This window comes from Sorex araneus, chromosome 1 (assembly GCF_027595985.1).
Source record: "Sorex araneus isolate mSorAra2 chromosome 1, mSorAra2.pri, whole genome shotgun sequence".
NCBI lineage: Eukaryota > Metazoa > Chordata > Mammalia > Eulipotyphla > Soricidae > Sorex > Sorex araneus.
This window is the reverse complement of record NC_073302.1, coordinates 287,072,951-287,093,699: the sequence shown is the minus strand read 5'-3', so window position 1 is coordinate 287,093,699 and position 20,749 is coordinate 287,072,951. Positions and strand designations below refer to the sequence as shown.

Sequence of the window (20,749 nt, the reverse complement as noted above, 5' to 3'; positions counted from 1 at the left end):
CTCTGCTCTTCCTGCTTAGTCTGTCATTTTAGCTAGAGACAAAAATCTCCTAAAAAGGCAATCATTCCTAGAGGGAATAGTTGTCCAGATAAGCCTGTCACTAAAAAAAAGATAGTTTTCTCATTTGTAAGGTTTCAATATTTCTTGGAATAATTAATAAAACTATCAAACACATTTAATACAGTGGTTTATATATGTAACACAAATTTCTAGAGTTACAAAAATCACATACGATCTCATAATTTTTGAAAGATGCTTTTTAATATTTCTTCATTTAAAATTCAATAAGAGCAGTGAGTTCAGACATGAAATAATAGTTCGAGAAATTAAATTGACTATATGGTAACATCTAGAAGTTCTTATCTTAAAATCTTATTATAAATTTTTACTTAGGCATCAGTAGGTAGGGCATTTGCCTTGCACGTAGCGACCCGGGTTTGATTCCCCTGTCACTTTCAGAGAGCCCAGCAAGCTACCGAGAGTATCCAGTCCCCACGGTAGATCCTGGCAAGCTACCCATGGCATATTTGATATGCCAAAAACAGTAACAACAATTCTCACAAATCGATGAAAGTGGGATGACAGTGCTACAGTGCTACTTAGGCATCATTACCTAAAATAGCTCTAATATTTGTTTCTGGCATACATTGCTACTATACCACACTCATCACCTGAGGACCAATATCCTTTCCTCCTTCACTGTTCTAAGGATGCTACTCACCTCTATACTACTTCACTGACATTTTGTTCTGCATTTCCCTAATAATCAATGAGGATAAACACTTACCATATGCCTGTTGGTCATCTTTGAATCAAAGACTTATGTCTTCTTTGGGGAAACATCTGTTTAGCTTTCCTCTCTATTTCTTGGAGGTGGAGGACACACCTAGTGGTGCTTGTGGGAAGGAGGGTCCCTATTAGTGGGATTCAGGGACCCAAAAGTGCCAGGGACCAAACCTGAGGCTTCTCAAAGCTAAACATATACTCTAGATCTTTGACCCATCCTCCTGCCTCTCACACTTTTTGATGGGTTGGTTACTCTGCTGTTCAATTTTATGAATGCTTTATGCATCTTGGACATTAGCCCGCATGTCATAATTTTTTAACAGCAATTTACTTGCATAACACAAAACAGATAATGCTATCTCTAGAAGTCAAACCTAAAGGTTTATACTGATAAGTGCAGTTACATTATACCAAACTGTTTCCTTGTGGGCTCTGGATTCTTCTATTAATGCCACTTCAGTTGACACTGACCTTCTGGCAACTTCATGCCATAAAATGCTCAATGAGCTTATCATCAAAGGTCTATACATCTCTTTCACTTCTGCTTTGTGTTATCTGCCAACTCTTCCTGTTTTTTTTTTTAATCATTAGGCTTGTCATTGGATTGCATTTCTTGACTCCTTATAATTAGATTAATTACAAACTTGGCATGAAATGATGTGTCCCAATCCCTGGCCTGAGATTCTAGTTACTGGTGTGAGACCTGCTAGTGCCCTCTAGCTTTCAATTTGTACTGACCAGTGATGATATACAAGATCCTGACTTCACCTCAAGCTAGAGTTCTAAAGAAATACAAAGTTAAGTAAGAGCCACAATGGGATGGCCATGTGGCATGAGGGAGAAATCTATCCTGATTATGCAAAACTCAAGTTTCTGAGTTTGCACTACACAGTCTACCTAGACTGGAATAGAAACAATTAATTGTTAAGAGAAAATATTTATATTATAGGATGAAGGCATGTTGGCATGCATCCAAATCTCATACTGTATTTTTCACTTTAATGTTTGTTTTGGGGGTCCCACCTTGCAGCATTCAGGGATTACTCCCAGCTCTGTGTTCTAGGGTCACTCCTGGTAAAGCTCAGAGCAGATATGGTGTAGAGGATTAAACTTGTTCAGCCACATGCAAGGCAAATGCTCTATCTGTTCTCCTACATCTCTAGCCCCTGTAGTTGCTTTCATGACTCATTAGCCTAATGACCCTTTCCCTCTCAAAAGTCCATGTAACATTTCTGCACTTTATACACTTCTTCACCAATGTTTATGTACTACATCCTACAGAACCAGAGTTTGACCTGAGTTTAATGCCTACTAGCCTTCTTGGCTATGAATAGATTCAATTAAATCTAAGCAACAGAATCTTTGGTACTAATTCTTGTGGGGTGTGTGTGTGTGTGTGTGTGTGTACTTATACCACATCTTCATTTAATCAATTTTAGTGATGACTTAGACTATTTCTAGTTCTTGGCTATTATAAATAATTATTTTATAAAAACATGGGAAATCTATATCCCTTTGATAATTTTACATTCTTTGGATAAATATCCAGAAGTGGGATAAATGGATTATATAGAATTTCTATATTTGAAAAGGGACCAGAATGACAGTAATAGTTAGAAATAACCACTCTGAACAATAACTGAGTGTTGAAAGTAGGTAAAGGGATCTATATGATACCAAAAAGATATTATAGTTACACTACAATGGTGGTATGAAATGTACATGTTGAAGGTATTGGAACATTTTATGACTGAAGCCCAATCATGATCAACCTTGTAACTCTGTATCTCATTGTGATTCAATAAAACAAAATTTAAAAAAAGAGAATTTGTACTTCTAACCTCTTGAAGAATTTCCATACTGTTTTCATAATGGTTGCTCTGACTTAAATTCAGTGTGTAAGGGTCCCCTTATCCACCTCCTCTTCTTACCTAACAGTTATGAGATTATGCATTTAAATAATGCTTGCTTAGCTTTGTTAATCCTCAGCATGTTGAGTCATTAGTCTCTCCTCTAATTATTACCAGTTTGAAAAAGATAAGCAGATAATTGCACCATTTTAAAGAAGTAGTTGTTTCCTTTGTTAAAAAAGTTAATTTTTTTAAATCAAGTCACCATGAGATATACAGTGACAAAGATGTTCATAATCAAGTTTCAGTTGTACAATATTCCGACACCCATCCGTCCACCAGTGTGCATTTCCCAGCACTAATGACCCCAGTTTCTTCCCTCCCCACCCCAGCCTGCCTCAGAGAGAGAGATGGAGAAGAGAGAGAGAGAGAGAGAGAGAGAGAGAGAGAGAGAGAGAGAGAGAGAGAGAGAGAGAGAGAGAGAGAGAAGTGGTTGTGTTTCCAAGAGGTAGACAGCTTGTCATCAAGTCAGCCTTGGACCACTGCCCTTGGATTCCTGGTCTACTTCATCTATTTCCCACCAGGCTTGGGAATAATGTGCTTTCCAGCTGGATCTAGCAAATAAGCCAACCAAGGAACCACAGAGGATACCATCCTTTAGCCTCTCTACTTCTTTGCAATGACTTATGTCTTCTGTTTCTCGGTGGAGAAATTTGCAGGAAATGATCTCCATCAGAGAAAGGGCTAAGAAAGTTCATGGCGTAGATAAGGAACCATCCAGCAAAAAGAGGAGTTCATGGCCGCCTCTTTACTTTTCCAAGCCCGAGTGTGAACTGCACAGTGAGGAGGATGGATCTTTGAAGCATGCCTCGGTCTTTCTCTTTGTTCCCAACTTTGCATCTTCATTTTAGAATCTGACTCTCGCGAAGTACATATCATTTATGTATATAAACTTGCTCTAAGCGAAATCAATTGAAATAAATATTTTATGAGCGTTGCTTCCCTGTGTGCTGTGCTGTTTTTTCTTTGTAATGATGATGAGCTTTTATTGGTCATCTAAGCAAAAATGAGGGTGGCCCAGCGATGCCATGTTTGGATGGCTGGTGGTTGTGGTGAGGGAGAAAGTCTCTCACGGGAAAGCTGACAGAAATGAAACGGAGGTGCCACATGCCAAACAGTGTTGTCAATTCACAGACTGTGTGGTGGGTCAGAGGATGATGGAGAAAAACTTGGACAGTGCAGACATGAAAATAGTTCATTATCATCTGCAGTACTTAGGGTCTAATAAGGTCATTGATAACAGTGCATTAATGAATATTGAACAATGCATTGGTCTTAAGGGAAAAATGGTGCTAGGTTCCTGCCAGTCTCTGGTCAACAATCAATACATAACCTTTTAAATGTGTGTTCTATTTAAAGACATCTATGTGCATATAAATATATATGTGTGTGTCTATATAGAATTCATTAACATTGGCCAGTAGCAGCACTATCACTCATTCCTAAATGAGCCTCTTTAACATGTATCGTTTCTCTAAAGCACAGAAAGCTACATTATTCTTACCCTTAGGAATATTAGAGAACTCTTCTGTCCTAAGTTTGTGGGACACTATAAAAGTGACCTAAATCTTTTTATTTTGTTTTGGGGCCACACCCCATAGGGCTCAGGGCTTATTATGAGATTTATAAATAATAATCATAGTCCTGACTCTATGCTCAGGGATTCCTGGGGGTGCTCAGGGAACCATATAGGATGTTGAAGATTAAACCTCGGTCTGCTGTGTGCAAGGCAAACACCCTACTCGTTGTACTATAGCTCTGGCTCCATAAAGTGACCTAAATATTTTTTCCCTAAATATTGACTTAATCCCTGCTTCACAGGCACAAAAATATGGAACTCATGGCTACAAATAGACTGTGAAAAGACTGATATTTATAATATTATTTATATTATATATTATTCAATATGCTCCCCCCAAAAAAACAGTAACAACTTGTAAGCCTCAAAATGGAGATGCTACTGGTGCCCGCTCGAGCAAATCGATGAGGAACGGGATGACAGTGACAATGATTAAAGACAAGAAACTGTTGCCTTGTTGGGCCTCACTCAAGAACATTGAGTCACTCTGTTTTGCTGCCCGGGCATGCTTGTGAATGGTGGCAGAGCTTGGTGAGTATTGATTTGGGGATTGGAAACCATCTTTGTAAGTAGGCAAATCCACAATCATGAGATTTATAAATAATAATAAATAATAACAACTTTCCGTGTTAGGGTTTGAATTCTGGCTTTATTACTTTTAGGTAGGCCAAGTTACCCAAAACTCCTGAGTCTTCCTGTTTGGGGGTCTCAAATGATTGCAAATGCCCGGACTAATTTTAGAGTAGTATAGAATTCTGTGAAAATGGGTCTAAGGCACTCAGGATACAGAGGGATGTTAATATGTAATAGCTGCATTATTGTCATGGTGGTAATCTTGAGAAGGGAGAAAATAACTCTGTGGGCTAGAAAAAAGGATAGATAAGGTCAGAAAAATATGCTTTTAAATTCAAATGTCATCATTTACCTGTGTGACTTGTTCTCTTTTCTGAGACTTGATTTTCTACTTTGTAAAAATGATCACAATCAGTTCAAATTCACAAGGGTGTATTGAGCGCAAGTGTATGCATTTAGCAAGTGTTCGTGAGAGGAAAAGATAGGGAAAGAACCACTGCTCCTTAAATATACTTCTTTGACCTCTGCTTCACCAGGGCATAATCTAGAGCTTCTCCTCATACATATGCCAGACTAAAGATATGGATTTGTTTCAGAGAATCTGTAATCAAAACTCCTATAAGATGTATAGACAATCTCTTCTCACTCAACTTACTTTAATTTGATTAATGAATATATTTATTTACTGCTCAGGGGTTACTCCTGGCTTTGCACTCAGAAATTACTCCTGGCAGTGCTTGGGGGACCATATGGTAAGGTGGGGATCAAACCTTGGTCTTTTGCATGCAACAAAAATGCCCTTATTCCTCCAGCCCCACTCAACTTATTTTTAAGAGCACTGAGATGAAATGTGCTTAAGTGTCTGTTTATAAAGAATTGACTAAGTCTACATGTATTTTGTTCATCAATTCTCTTGAGAAGGGTTAAAAGTTATTGTTCTCATTTTGTTTGTGATAAGGACCCAGGCTTGGACAGATTAAATCCTATACTTAGATTGAAAAGCAAGATTAAGGTGAAAACAAAAAAATACTATCAGTAGATAAACTATGTGGTCAGGAACTTGAAAATTCTTGACATCAGATTACTTCAGATTATATAAACTATGATGCTCCTTCTCCATTGAAATTAATACTATTCAATGGTTGTTTAAATAATACAAATGAACAAATTTTTAATCATACCCATTATCCCATTTGAACTTGTGCCTTACAGCTTCATTTTAGTAGCTCTTCTTTATTAATTACAATATCTTGTTAAGTATGGTATCTGTCAAAAAAAATCCACATTTTCCCCCCAGAAAAGATAAACCAAGAATTTAATGATCAGCTTTGCAAAAATTTTCAGTGAATGCAAACACAAGTTCAGAGTAGAACATGTGGGATTCAAACATGATCCTGTCATATGAAATTAGTCTAAAACTAAAACTGAAATGTGGTCATGTTGCTGTATATACATGTGAGTATGCTAACCATTCATCTCAAAAATGCCTCTTACATTTCAGGTCTAACCGCTCTTAAGTGATTTCTGATTTAAATGTCAGTTTCTATGAAAAATAACTTAGCTTGAAGAGCTTATGGTTTCTAGAAGGTGATTTTAGTTAAGGCAGTTATATTCTTTTTTTATTGTTTTATATGTTCCATTTCAAGACCTACATATTGCTTACTTTAAAATGATTGCATTACTTCTGGGAAAATATTCAGGAATTAATCCTTGCCTAAAGTTAAGAACCTTAAGTATCGAGTATTCTATGACCCCATTCACTGGGCCAAGTTGTTCAGCAACTGGTGAATATATGTCTTTTTGAAACCAGACAGTTCCAGGGATCCATAAGGAGAAATTCCCATGGTATGGCTATCATTAAGTAATACTTGTTTTTTGTTGTTTTAGTTTGTAGGCCACACCTAGCAATACTTAGGTTATTCTTGGCTCTGCACTCAGGAATTATGCCTGGCTGTGTTTGGGGACCATATGGGGATGCTGGGAATTGAACCCGGGTTGGTAGCGTGCAAGGCAAGCATCTGACCCAATGCACTATCTCCCTACCTTTGGAAATATGTGTTTGAATAATTTTAGACTACAGTCAACTTGTCCTTGTATGACACAAAACTTTGAGCCCTGACCAAAGATGCATATTTCCCTCTAAGAGTCTGTTCTGAGTTGAACTGCGTATCCTCTTTGCTGTGCTCTTCCAACCCTATTCCTATGTTGAATTCCTAAACTCAGCACTTCAGAATGTGGCCTGATTTTAAATATATATATTTTAGTCCCCATGGTTTGAGGTGCTGTTAATGATAGGGTTTCATGCATAGCACATTCCCGCACCATCCCCTCCGCCAGTGTCTACTTCCCTCCGCCACTGTCCCCTCATCCTGGTTTTATACCACCCCCTCCTTTCCCACCCTGTGGTAAGTTTCCTATGAAGGACCAGTTTGAGTTTCTGTTGCTTTTGAAATTTTCTCTCCCCCTCCTTTCTTCCTTCCTTCCTTCCTTCCTTCCTTCCTTCCTTCCTTCCTTCCTTCCTTCCTTCCTTCCTTCCTTCCTTCCTTCCTTCCTTCCTTCCTTCCTTCCTTCCTTTCTCTCTCTCTCTCTCTCTCTCCCTCCCTCCCTCCCTCCCTCCCTCCCTCCCTCCCTCCCTCCCTCCCTCCCTCCCTTCTTTCTTTCTTTCTTTCTTTCTTTCTTTCTTTCTTTCTTTCTTTCTTTCTTTCTTTCTTTCTTTCTTTCTTTCTTTCTTTCTTTCTTTCTTTCTTTCTTTCTTTCTTTCTTTCTTTCTGTGCCCTTGGAGCAGGATCATTCTGTCTGCCCCTCTTCTTCAGACTAACTCCACTCAGTGAGTTACTCTCCGTATCCAGTATCCAGCCATGTAGCCTGGTTTGAAAATACTGTTACAGACATAACTAGGTGAGATGAGGCTATATAGAGCATTGTAGACTTATTGCCATATGATTCATGTTCTTATGTCCTTAAAATCAGGAGAAATTTGGGTTATTTTTCTTTCTTTTTATTTTTAATTGAATCACCGTGAGATACAGAGTTGCAAGGCTGTTCAAGATTGGATTTCAGTCAAACAATGTTCCAACACCCATCCCTCCACCAGTGTACATTTCTCACCACCAATGTTCTCATTTTCCCTCTGTTGCCCACCCCCTACCCCAGCCTGTCTCTGTGACAGACACTTTCTCTCTCTCTCTCTCTCTCTCTCTCTGTGTCTCTCTCTCTTTCCCCCCCTCTCTCCCTCTCCTTCCCTCCCTCCTTTTGGACATGATGGTTTTCAATATAGATACTGAGAGGTTATCATGTTTGTTCCTTTACCTACTTTCAGCACGCAGTTCTTATCCAGAGTGATCTTTTCCAATTATCTTTGTCATAGTGATCCCTTCTCTATCCCAACTGCCTTTTCCCCAAGCACTTGAAGCAGGCTTCCAAACGTGGGCCAATCCTGTCACTGTCACTGTCACTGTCATCCCATTGTTCATCGACTTGCTGGAGCAGAAACCAGTAATGTCTCCAGTGTGAGACTTGTTGTTACTGTTTTTGGCATATAGAATACACCACGGGTAGCTTGCCAGGCTCTGCCATGCTGGCAAGATACTCTTGGTAGCTTGCCGAGCTCTCAGAGGGGCGGAGAAATCTAACCCAGGTTGGCCACATGCAAGGCGAATGCTCTACCCACTTGGCTATTGCTCCAGCCCAGGACCAATCCTAATAGGAGAAATCTGGACAAACACACATACACAGGTTACTTACCAAGTGAGGACAGGAACTGCATTGCCCTAAGACCAACAACTACCAGCAGCTGGAAGAGAGTTCTAGAACAAGTCCTTCCCTGATGCCATAATAGGAAGCATGACCCTGCCTCCACCTAACCTCAAACCTCTAAACTTCAGCAGTGTGAGAAATTTCAGCCTCCTGGTTAGAGGTCTCTTACTACGGCAGACATTGCAAAGAAATACAGTCTTCTGGGAAAAACAAAACAAATCAAAAACTAAACACCAGATTCTTTCTCTTTTGCTGTCTATACTAAGACTAAAATGACTTAGTTTGCAATGGCTACTAATAGGATTTCATGCCTCAAACTACCTCAGAGGAATGATCATCCTGTCCCTTTCAAATGTGATCTCTAAGTCCATCACTGTATGGAGCAATAGGGGAGCCTGAACAAGCTGGCCTTGGAGAGAGAAAGATGATGGTCTTCAAGTTGTCTGGAATATGAGTAGTCTAAGTTTGGACCTATAGATGTGCTTGTATTCCTTTCTATGTTGGGGAGAGGCACACCTACAGTCTCAAAGAGCTGGTAAGGGGCCGCTTACCCCATCTTGCTATGCGTGAGGAAGTCAGTAGAGGGCGCCAGTGCTGAGTTTCTAACCCAATGTGTGCTGGGCCCAGGCATTGGATAGTCTTGGATAGTTTTTAAATCCTTTACAACCCCATCAAGTAAACGTTTCTTCCTTTTAAAAGCAAAGAAGTAGGAGTTCCATGTCATTAAACGGGTAATAATCATCGCTTTACTTTTTCTATCAATAAAATCTCCATTTCTGCTTAGAAAGCATGAGAAAGGGTGGAGAGATAGTCCAGCCGGTAGAGAGCTTGCCTTGCACTCAGCTGACCAGGGTGAGATCCCTGGCCCCCATTATGGTGGCCTGAACTCCCCAGGAGTGATCCCTGAGTACAGAGTCAGGAGTAAAGCCCCGAGGACACACTGCCAGGTATGACACCCCTTCTTACCTCCCCCCCACTCTCCCAATATAAGAATCTTACTTGCTGTTATTATTCCTCTGTTGGTGGTATTACTTGATTATCCCCAAACCCATTAAGAAAAGAAAATTACAGACCAAAACCCAAGAGTGTTTCTGATCAATAACATCATCTATGATCCCATTCAAGTATTGGTGCTCTTTATCTTCTATGGCCTTTTGGTTGTGATTACACCTTTTATAATGAAAGACCTGACCGGCTTCCAGAAGAGTATCTGCATCTGAACAGACAGGATTACTTGGAAAGAAACCCGGAAGTGCAGTTCTTGACTCCAGAACAGAAGAACTGAAATGGTGGATGTGGGTGGGTGGGGGTTGGGGGGTGTCTCCTGGAATGCGCATTTTAAAAGAGGAACCCCCCAGGCGGTTCTTATGCAGATTCAAGTTGGAGGCCAGTGCTGTAATGGTTGGGGCAGCAAAGGTCTCTCAGGAAATTTCTTTGCCGCTGGCACACTGAGCTTAGAAATGCAGAATTTATGCCCAGTTCTCCTCGCCAAGGGTGGTAGCAGGTGCAGAAGCCTGGGGGTGCGGCAGGGTCATTGAAAGGACACAAATTCCGTGAGGTTCACATCAGAGAGGAAAAAAAGAAGCAAAAGGCTGTGGAAAACCAGTTTAACAAGCCTATTTGAGCTCACCTTCCAGGGACACTTCAGAGGGTGCAGAATAATGGGACATGATGGGATTCCAAAAGTCTCCTCAAACAGAAGGAGGTCCTGAGAGCCCCCAACAAATCCTGCCATCTTAGCTTTCCTATCCCATGAAAGAGTTGGCCTGGAGCACGTTGTCTCTCTCCTTTACCCACAGCAGACACTGGGCTTGCTGTGAAGGGTTAGTTTGATTTGGATGAAGTTCAGAAGCAGAACCAACTCTCCACACTTGAAATCATCTGCTAGGATGGATAGCTTTATATGTATAATTTTTAAAATTTGATTAAATCACCGTGAGATAGTTACAAGTTACGAGACTATCCTACCCCCATGGCAGAGCCTGGCCAGCTACCATGGCGTATTCGATATGCCAAAAACAGAAACAACAAGTCTCACAATGGAGACGTTACTGGTGCCCACTCAAGCAAATCGATGAACAACGGGATGATAGTGCTACAGTGCTATGTTTTACAGGAGGTGAAGAGAACCAGTGATCTTAAGGATTGCTTCATCTTTCCAAGCAATTTAGCTGAAGGAGACCCGTTGAGGACAGTGTTTTCTGGATCTCAGGGGACTAAAACAAGAGAACTGTGTGCTATGTCTGGGTGCTCCGATAGATTTGAGGTCTGAGTCAAAGTTCAATGTAGAGTCACAGACTCTACATTGTGTTGAAGTTTCTGTATAAGAAAGAATACCATCCCCTAGGTGAGTAGCGACCATGGATGGCTGCTCATATTTGTGAAATGTCGTGCCTGTCTTCCCTCTTCACAGTACGTCTGAGTAGATTTTACTATACCCATTAAACAGAAGGGAAGATAGGGGTCCTGCAAGATGATGCCTTTACCCCTGAGTTAGACAGTGAGTTGATGGCAGAAATAAAAATAGAACCTATATCTTTGTGAGGTCAATATATTTCCTATTCACTCTACCTCCTGCTTTATTTCTCCTTTTTCATATTATAGAGGAACAAGACATGGCATTTTTTTTGTCAGAAGGGATGATAGTATTTTGGATAACTTGAACTTGAGTTTTTCTGCAGTTTTAAGAATTTCTGAACAATGTGAGGAGAGAATTACTAGTGGGACTGTAGAATATCTTGTAGCCCAACTATCATTATTGTTACACCCTCTCAAAGCTAAATATAATCCAGAATCATAGCAGAAAGTAATCAGCAGACAGAATCTCATTTATTAATGTCTTTTCATTCCTTCTTTCCAATTTCTCCCATTTTAAAAAGGGGAATGAAGGAAGACATTGTTCACAAAGGAAGGGTAATCTGGCATTTTAATTTCTCTATAAAATATGCTCAAGGTCATTTATTTAAAACAAGTGACTGTATGTTTTTGGACCCTTTGGAAAAGTCCAAGATGAGATACTTTCACGGAGAAAAAAATAGCGGAGACTAATAAGATGCAATATTGACTATATTGTGATCTATAGTTACTAACCTTGGGATCATTATTCTATCTTACCAACATGCAAGGGTGCGAATGATACATCCAATAGAAAAATTTAAACGTGAGAAGTCTACACAAGGTGATAATGGCCCCTACTCTGCAAGGGGTGAGGTCATTATTTATTATCTGCACTGTACATGAAACCATTGAAAGGGACACACTGATATCCCTGTTTCATAGATGAGAAAACACACTTGGAAAGTTCACGTGGTTGAACTAAAGTGGATTGAGATCCAGATCTTGTGACTTCAAAGCCAGACTCTTTGACTTCCACAGAGGTTATTTTTCCCAGGCAAAAGACATCTCTGGCTCATTATGAAGTGAATCTGAATGAACAAAAGACCCCATTACACATTTTTGTTGTTCTCTCTGTTGAAGTTTATAATTACTAAGGGGATGATGGAGTTAAGGCTTATCTGATCAAGGTTTTTACAAGTCAGTTTCGGGTTCTGGCTGTGATGTGTGAACTAGTTAGAGTACGTTGAGAAGAAAGAAAGGACAGTGGGGCGTGGGGGGAAAACAAATATCTTTCAAAGGCCACATGGCTCTGCCTTTTGAGAGCAGAGGGGCTAGAAACTTTTTGGAAGCTCTCTATGTGTTCTGTTCAGCCTCAGAGAGGTTTACTCTGGTTCTCTGACTTTATGTAATACAAGGGCAATAGTAGGAATTGGTTAAGAATGCTCTCGATTAGATTGACCACAATCCAGAGGCCAGCTAGACTACTTTTGGTACCAGCAGCTGCTTGCAGAAATGTCTCTAGACTGTAAACTAAGCCATAGCCCCACGCCGGCCCAGGAGGGGAAAGGTCTTTCTTTCTTGTTTTTTTTTTTCCCTTTTTAGGGAAAGACAACGTGGCGTCTGCCATTTTATAAGGACCATTAAGGAGGTACAAACTTGGTGGCTCAGGAAGAAAAAAAGAAAAAGAGATATGAACTTGCAACAGCGGGACGCATGGGCGATCTTGGGACGGGGACGATACCAGCGTGCTCTCCGCCAAGATGCGACCTGGGTGTCCACACGTTTGTGCAGCCGCTCTGATGCTGATCGACCATGATCCAGAGGCCAGCTAGACTACTTTGTACCAGAAGCTGCTTGCAGAAATATCTCTAGACTGTGAACTAAGCCATAGCTCCATGCTGCCCCAGGAGGGAAATGATGCAATTTCTAACGTAAATCTCCCTCGACTTAGTTACTAAAATACTAAAATACAGAATCCCAAATCCCAAAGACACTTTATATCTCTTCATTCTCAGCAATAGAAAACTAATTATCAAATGCTTCCTTGTCAGCAGGGCTGTTTTTTTGGGGGAAACTCCAACAACAATAGTGAGTTTTGTGTTGAAACATGGAATGTAATCAAGGTAAAGAGAAAGTGAAGTGAAATTCATCAGCTACGCAGGCAGGGGTGGGCGGCTGGAGGATGGGTGGTGTTCTGGGGTTTTTGGTGGTGGAATATGTGCACTGGTGAAGGGACGGGTGTTAGAGCACTGTGTAACTGAAACATAAGCCTGAAAGCTTTGTAACTTTCCACATGGTGATTCAATAAAATAAGTAAGTTAAAAAAAAAAAGAATGCTGTCAACTTTTAGAAAACAGTCTTAACTGTATTTACTGGTATTTATGTAGGTCTGTGGTGTCTGAAGAGCTTTCTTGTGGCTACTTTCTGGCCTAATAAAACACCAAAGAACAACCAAATTCATCAAGATTAAATTCCTAGCTTAGACTCAAGTTCTTTTCTCTGTCAGGTTCTTTCCTTGTTGCTGGTGATAATAAAAGAACAACACAACCATAGTGGCAATGATTGCCTATTACCCTCGCTCAGTGGCTTAGGAGATGTCTAGATTTGAGAGGAATCAGATGAAATGAGAGATTCCTTAACTGGCTCAGGGAGGAATGAGGGCAATAAGAAATAAACCAAAGGAAATGAGAAAGATAAAGCAACCCTTTTAAAAAAATATTAAGATGTGCTTGGCCAAGATGGGCTTGTGCTTGCTAAAGATTTTTATCTGACCTTCCGATCCTTATGTTGGACGAAGAACAGAAATGAATATGTAAAGCTTATTTGAAAAGTATATTCGAAATTTAGTATTTGCAGGTTCCACATCTCAAATGATTGGGCCAAGGACAGAAAATGCTTCCCATGCAGCTAGTTCTACCATGATGGTGTCCATCCTGAACAAGTACAGATTTTGAGGTATTGTTCCCTATCATCACCATTTACACAGTTTTTACTCAGTATTACATCACTGTATCACTGTCATCCTGTTGTTCATCAATTTACTAGAGTGGGTGACAAGTAATTTCTCCATTCATCCCAGCCCTGAGATTTTAGCAGCTTCTTCTTGCTCATCTTTCCCAGCAATTGGAGGCTCTTTTCAGAGTCAGGGGAATGAGACTGTTATTGTTACTGTATTTGGCATGTTGAATATGCCATGGGGAGCTTGCCAGGCTCTTCCATGTGGGCGGAAAACTCTCGATAGCTTGCCGGGAACTCTGAGAGGCATATTATCACTTGTCACTTGTCAATGATAAATATTGACCCCATTACACATCTTTGTTGTTCTCTCTATTAAAGTTTATAATTATTAAGAGGATGATATGTATTAAGGGGGTGATATGTGATAAATATTACATATATTGCAGATCAGTATTACATCTATAAATATATGAAAAAATGTTTAGATTATTCAAAGTATATGGAGGAAATGTTTAGGTTTTATGCAAATATTATACCATTTTTTATAAAGGAACATTCATGGGTTTTGGTATTCAAGTGGGTCCCAGAATCAGTGCCCTATGGACACCTTGAACAACTGTATGAGGTACCATAAAACTTTGGCAATACCTTATAAATTACTCTGAAAATTTTGATGATTATTTAAAATCCTACAATGAATGATGTTACATGTATTTCCTCTTTGCCTCTGGCAATTTTCTGATTTATCAGTCTATGTTTAAAAGCCTAGAAATTAATGACAAATTTGTTCAGGAAAACATAAAGCAAAATAAGCACATTTTAATTTAAGTCTGATGCTTTTTCATGAGGAAAAAAAAGACTAAAGTTCTGTAGGCTAGATTTGCTCTTTCAATATAATTGAAATAAATATTTTTGTAAGTCAGTTTTGTAAAGCCACAGGCCTGAAAGTGCCCAGTGTAGACCTGAATCCACCATCTTCCAAAGTTAGGACATGACATCTGAGCAACAAGGAATTGGAAACAGAAGCAGATTTTATCTGCCTGAAACTTCACTGTTCAAATCCATTGCACTGCTTTGCTGGCTTTGCATAAAGGTGGATGCTTTATAAACTCTTGACTAAAGTAGCCTTAAGAGAACAGAGTTGGTGTTCCTACATGTGTATGAATGAGTGCTTGTGTGTGTGTGTGTGTGTGTTGTGTGTGTGTGTGTGTGTGTGTGTGCGCGTGTGCATGCGCGCCCGTGTGCATCTGCAGGAACTGGAGCTGAGAAACATTTGACATTGATCCTTTAATATTAAAAACTTTACATATCCCTTTCTCCTGTGGGGTGGGTTTGGTTGCACCTGGAGGCATTAAAAAACTACTTCTGGCTCTGTGTTCAGGAGTTCCCTGATAATTACACAGGGAATCATATATTGTGCTGAAATTCCAGCCTCAGTTGGTTGCATGTAAGGCAAGGTCTTATTCCTATATCATCTCTCTGGCCCAAGATTTTACACATTCTTAACACCCATCAGAAAGTAGATTGTAAAAACAAAACAAAACAAGACAAACAAACAAACAAACAAAAACCCACCAAAAAAGTTATCCAGAGTCTTTTTCTTAAGTGGAATGTCACACCCTTAATTGTATCTTTGCCCAAGTGCTGAAACAGTTTAATTAAATGTATCTATTTCACTAACTTCCTTGGGCAAACAGACTACCACAGGGGCACATAAAGAATGTGAGCATTAATTGCATTTGAAATTAGCCCTATTGAATTAAATTCTATGCATTGATGCTCTCTGGTTCTTAAAGCATAAATCGTAGGTGTTTATACATCTAGCTACTGATACCCTGGCTATAAAACAGTTTTTCCTTCAGTATAGGAAGATTCAATCTGGAAAAAATAAACAACCTTTAATCTCAGTAAATAGTAAAAGAACCTACTTGAAAAATACCCAAAAGGAACACTTATGGTCTATTTTATTATAGGAAGTACTTTTGGGAGAAAGCTGAATTCTTTGTCTTTCTATTAATAAAAATTTAAAGTCTGGTTCAAAGTAAGTTTTCTAATATACAATACTCCCCAAAAGATAAAAACCAAAGTACCTAATGAAAAATTCAATTTGTTGATAGATTAATTAAATTCCCTACCTACCCAACCCTGACTGAATCTATCCTAAGGGGGTGAATTGAAAGATGAGTTTGCTAATTAATGTTAATACAGTGAAAGGCACAATTAGAACAAACTCACAAAAGAACCAACACTCCTTGGTGAGCAAGTACAAGAGTACTGGGGAATTCTCAGGCCATGCACGAGCTCTTTAGAACAGAACAACTGAAATTCCATTAAATTTGATTTGACAGTGATAATGCCAGAGGTAACCTTATAGAGAAATGTAAATCAAATAGGAAATAACTATTATTTCAGGATTATCTTTAATCACAGTTTGATAACTTCAGTCCAAAACTCAAATCCCAAGAGACTGACAATATTTCTGGCTTTCATGATTACAGATAACTTGCACAGTAAAATGTTACTTTCCATACCATCCTAACCCCTGTGAATAGAACAAAATAGACGTTCAGAAAATGCATATGGTTATATTATTCTTTCAACATGTTTCACAGGCAAAGTTGATTATGTGCATTTAGTCCACCGAAAATGACATAATGCTTCCTTCTCTGTATCATAACTCTTAAAATGTGATTTTTAGCTTCTCTCAAAGGGAAAGCAAAGTGTATTTCATACTCTGAGGCTGGGACATCCTGTGACTCGTTTAAGCTAACGGAATGAAGTGGAGGTGATGTTATCCAATTCTAACTATAGGTCCAAGAGCTTGTCTGCCCCTGCTCCTTTTAACTCTGCCAAGTAAAAAATGCTCAAACAAGGTTACTGGAGGAAGACAGAGTATAAGGAACAGAAATAAGTCATCTTATCAGAGACTTTCTTAGGCCAGACAGCATTCTACCAACACATCAGCTTGACCACAGAAGAAAGAGGAAGCCCAAGAGAACCATCCAGAGATTCCTACATCAAAGAGGTCACCTACAGAAACATGAGTAAATGAATGGCAAGTTTTCCTTTTATCAAACTGTCTACTTTAAGATACTTGTTGTGCAACTAGAGATAAGTCTGTAAATTTGAATGAAACGATTAAATTCATTGAAAATTTTCAGGACATGGATGATGACACTGCCCAATTCAGAGTGGTCACTGACAATGATGATAAAGATGACAGCTAATTTTGTCTTGTCTATGGGTCCTGGCAGACTGTGCTTGGGGCTTAGTCCTGTCTCTGCAGGACTCAGGGGTCACTTCTGGTAGTGATTGAGAGACCATATGCAATGTCAGGGACTGAAACCAGGTCAGCTACATGTGAGACAAGTATCTTACCCATGGCACCACCTCTCCAGCCCAATTATAAGTTGTTTTTGTAAATGACATTAACCACACTAAACTTCCAGAAAACCTTCTTGCAAGTTGGGAAGAAGGGGTTTAGAATTTAAGAGTGCATGTGATGCTAACTTAATAGTTGGTTTCCACTGTTCTGAAAATGAGAGGAATGATAAGACATGTACCCTCAGATATGTGTAAGGATTTGTAGAGATAATGTGTTTCAAGGACAAAGTACACATGTCCTCAAGCTATATCCACTTCAAGGTCCCCATGCAGTTTAACTTAGGGACTTGACTGGTATTTTTGCATAAGGTAAAGTTTCATGGGTTATATGTAGCAAATATATTTTAAAAGTTTAGAAGCAAATAGAACTATAAAATTTTCTCTTTTGCCTTCAGACAGTTTTAAGCACCTAAGGATTCTACGAACTCCATGAACTCAATAAATATGCATCCTTCAGTTAGTTCTCCAAACAGCTGGGAAATTCAATTACTTGCCATAATTAACACCACTGATAATATTAGTCTGTGGCAGTTAATACAGATCTTACACTGGGAACAAATAAACTTCGAAGACAAGAAGTGACTTTTCCAGGTTCATATAACACAGAGCAGTTCAACAAAGAGAAGACCTAAGTACTCTTGACTTCGAGTTGATTGCTTTAGCTGTCAGACCACTTCTACCTATGAGGCCAAGTTTTTCATTCATATCGATGAAAGAAAAGAAATCACAACTTGTTTGAAGTAAAGATTGAGATGTTAAAAAATAAGATGGGTTGATTACTGATCCATCTCAGTGTGGGACTAACACGCTCATGATATTGAATATCAATTTTTTTTTAAGTAAGAATAGCAGGTTTCCTACTTTGTCCAGTCAACAGGCTCGACTCAATATCCCAGGGTACAGGATCAGAAAAAAAAGGTGCTAATCAGATCCTCATTGATTTTGTAGACCAAGAGGGATTTGATTAGCAGTCCCTTCAAAGTATAGCTAATTGGCCCCTTTAACCAAGAATTTGTGCACATCTGCTAAGTATAAAATACAAAGACAATATTGATAAATCTCTCAGCCACCCAATACTGCACAGCATTATGTCATATTGCACTAGACTCTTCTCCACATTGTAAATTGCTCCCTGGAAATTGCATTGGCTTTTACAGGAGCTCTATTTGTACATAATAGGATCATGAAAATGACAGATACTGAGTTTGTGGTCTTTAGGCCAAAGGTTTTAAAAAGAACAGACTCCACAAGCTACTAACTCTTTGACTTTGGACAAGTAATTTTAACTTTGTAGCATGTAGTTTGCCTGACTGTAAATTGGTGATAATATCAATTATGTGGACATATTATGGATGCCCAGGATAACATCTGAGTAGGCATGGAGGCTTTTTTTAGCATACAGAACCATTTTTATTTAACTTTTCTATTTAATCTCTCCACACGTCTTCTGTTAGCCTCTTCCTACTCCAAACGTAAATAGAGTCTTGTAATGAATTTAAAATTTGATTCCTTGTCAAAAATAATCCTTGTGTTTTTCACTTAGTGATGAGAGGAAAGGCAAGGGCGTTATTAAAGTTCTTAGATTGGCTTAGAATTTTTGATGGCTTCAAGGTTAAAAAGTTGCCAATGCCTAATACTTTATAGGCTTAGTCTTGGTTATTATTTGGTGAAAACCCTGAAGTTGTTTTACTAAATAAATATACTCTGACCAAAAATCAATCATGTTAGGCAGCTAAAGCATCATTTTAGGTAGAGCTAGCAATAAGACTAACCTTTCCGGGTTGTGCAAAGAACCCAACTAAAACCATTGACCAAAGGATGGTTTTTAACATACAAACAGGGTAGAAGTGAAAGGTGGTCGGTCATCAGTGATATTTTCAGGCATAATTCTGTCACCTCTAGTTTTGTCAGCTTCAGATGTGAAATACACAAATACATATACACATACACAAGCCAAAAGTGATTCCTTTGTAAATGAAAAAAGAAATTACTGTGAAGGTTTCTGCTTTGCAAGTGCAAACTTGCTTATTCACTCAGCGATTCCTGACTCGCTGAATAAAACAGTATTAAGCTGTGAAATATCTTAAAGCTAAAAGACAGGGTCTGTTTCCTGTTCTGCCCATTTTCAGCCCGAGCTTTTCCATTTATGCTAAGGTACTTAGACATAAGACCAAATAAGTGAAAGTTTGTTCATTATGGCTCTACTTTCTCTAAGTATGACAGTAATTCCTCTGCATCATTTCACAGCCAAACATACTGAAGGTAAGGTTGAAAATTTCATTTTGCAGCATTTGTTATCATAAAAAATTTTGTACTTCGTGTGCTCAACTTCGTTGTTTTTTTCTCTGGTTTTTTGTTTGCAACACCGGAAAAGGAACACAGAATAGCTTTGTGTTTTCAACAAATTCTTATTTTCTCTGATTTCTATCTCTTGTCCTTTTCATACATATACCAAATATATGTTAATCTAAAAATGAGTGTTTTAGGTAGCATTTATCTGTTATAGATGCACAATGTAGGAACGGATATTGCCAATGCTAAATCTCTCATTACAAAAAATTCAAATCAGGTGACAAAGCATTCACAATTGCAAAATTTGGAAACAACCCGTGTTGAGAATAGGTGATTGGTAGAGAAACTATGGTGTATATTGACAATGGAAACTTATTTAGCTATAAGAAAAGACAAAGTTATGCAATTTGCTGCCATGTGAATGAAACTGAAGGGTAGCATTCTGAATAAGTTAGTCATTAAGGAAGGAGACAGATACAGAATTATCTCTTTCATAATGGGACATAAAGAAACAAGGTAACGAAATATCAAATCCCCAAGAACACAACCCAAGAACTGGTTTACAGAACTAAGGTTAGGAGTGTGGTGGTAGAATAGGCTAAAGGAACGGGGACCAGGGTGGAGAAAGGATTGGAGAAAGGATGTGGGCACTCTAGTTGAAAGTGTGGCATTAGAATGCTGGACCCTTAAGGCACTAACAGTATTTTAAATCACGGTGCTTCACAAAAATAGTGCAATGACCATTGATATCAAACAGTTGGATCTCATGTTAGACCATTCATTATCCACAGGCTGAAATTTGCCAAATGCATACTCTTTGTAAAGCCTCTGAAAATCTCTACCATAATGTTATCACAGTTGGATTATTAGTGTTCTTTTTTATGGTATTGTTTTAATTAATGGCATAACCAACGGGAAAAAGAGAGCATGATGACTCAGTGCTTTAAAAAGAGATGAGGACAGTGAATGTTTCTTTTGTGTGTGTGTGTGTGTGTGTGTGTGTGCGTGGGGGCTGGTGTATTTTAGCAGGAGCATTAAAGTGCACTCTGGTTGCAGATCAATACAACACTGACTAAATATAGATTTACTTACGAGGTAGACTGAAAGGAGCCATGTTGGACAATTGAGTAAATAATGTCTCTTTTAACAAGTTCATAATTATGTATTTATTACA

The 20,749-nt window shown here is 38.9% G+C and overlaps 1 protein-coding gene across 2 annotated transcripts in view; it reads right to left on the bottom strand.

Annotated features, from left to right (window-relative positions):
• Positions 1 to 20,749, bottom strand: part of GPC6 (glypican 6) — a 1,181,929-nt gene that overhangs the window by 185,508 nt on the left and 975,672 nt on the right. The window lies entirely within an intron of this gene.